The sequence below is a fragment of the Lepisosteus oculatus genome, chromosome 2 (assembly GCF_040954835.1).
Source record: "Lepisosteus oculatus isolate fLepOcu1 chromosome 2, fLepOcu1.hap2, whole genome shotgun sequence".
NCBI classification, from domain to species: Eukaryota; Metazoa; Chordata; class Actinopteri; order Semionotiformes; family Lepisosteidae; genus Lepisosteus; species Lepisosteus oculatus.
In genome coordinates, this window is record NC_090697.1 from 18,511,091 (window position 1) to 18,512,645 (window position 1,555).

General features: G+C 32.7%; 1 protein-coding gene across 2 annotated transcripts in view; it reads left to right on the forward strand.

The window, feature by feature from the left end:
- The window catches only part of galnt14 (UDP-N-acetyl-alpha-D-galactosamine:polypeptide N-acetylgalactosaminyltransferase 14 (GalNAc-T14)), a 112,696-nt gene that overhangs the window by 106,978 nt on the left and 4,163 nt on the right, over positions 1–1,555 (forward strand). The gene's annotated exons all lie outside the window — the stretch shown is intronic.

Consider the following 1,555-nt stretch of genomic DNA (forward strand, 5'->3'; position numbering starts at 1 on the left):
TACACTTAATACTGTAACTGTAGTTATTAGAAAGTTGTAAACTAAATTTGTAAACTACCATTATAATGTCCTTCACACCTGATGAGGATACAGTATTAATATTGTATAATAAAGATCTCATGGCCCTGAAGAAAGAAAATAAAAACTTGACTGAGTTTAGTTTGTCTCAGAAAGTTGTCTTGCCTGTAAATCACAGATGCCCTGTTTGGTTGCTAACATGCCAGAAGTTTTTTTTTAAGACAAATATAATTCCCATGGCAACTTTCCCCATTGAAGCTCTTCCTCAAGCCTATTCCCAAAGCATCATGCTACTGCTCCAGTGTGTTCCCAAGATGCTAAGCAAGGATAGCCAATTAAATGTTTGTTTTGAGTGTTTTTAGGTTGCCTGAGGCTTGTGACCAAGGAAACTCTGGAGCTCTGCATTAAGATAATTTGTATTGCATAGCCCAATAAAAATGGACTTTAAGTAATTATGATAATCATTTTCTCTTTTATTTAAAACCATCTGCAAATTTATCTTGAGAGTAATATATAAAAATTGAAAAAAGTTATCAAATTATTAAATGTTAATAATCAAATAAAAAATGTTATCAAATTAAATATCTTAAAATGTTATCAAATTTTAAGTTATCTGAATCCATTCATTTTCTAACCACTTAATCCAGTACAGGGTCACAGGGGAGTCGAAGAGTATTCTGGCACACAACAGCCACAAGGCTGGGCACACCTGAGCCAGTCTATCACAGGGCACAAACAAATTCACACCAGGGCCAATTTGTCCAGAAGCCAATTAACCTAGCAGTATGTTTTTGGACTGTGGGAGAAAAATGGGGACTCAGAGGAAACACACACACACATGCATAGGGAGAACATACAAACTACAGTAAATGCTGAAAGCATTTTCATTTCAATTTAATCAATTTTATTGAGCAAAACTGTATTCACCTGCAATGTTTGCAAAACCAGACCACATACCACTTCCAAATCAGCACAAAAAATGAGAAAAAAAACATTATGCACAAACTACACAGTGTGCTGTTTTCTGTCATGTTTTGTGTAAAACACCTTAAATTTAATTTAACTAATTTTATTTTTTTAATAATTTCCTTTGTAGCTCCTGGGCAGTTTCAGCAAATGCAAAATAAGTATTTTGGTTATTATTTTTGTATCTGTGAAACTGATTTAGTATACCTTAGATGGATATTTTTTCTCTGCTTCACTTTGTAATACAAAACATGTAAAAATATCACAACAGAGCCACCTAGTGGTTTTTGAGAGAAAAGGCGAGACAGGAACACCCTAGTAATGAGAAGCTGCTGTCTACACAGCAATAATAATTTAAACAATGCAATGACTTTTAATCGTCATTAACCTTCCTATAATGTTGTGATTTTCATCCCATGTTTGTGTCTACCTGTACAGAGCTTTTTATTACATTATATTACAATTCTTTTAATTAGAAAATAATTTCTTTGTTTCATAATAAGAAAACTATTTACCACTTTACACAAAAACTTCAAAGCTAAAAAATAAAATAAAATCAGCCAAGAGCCAA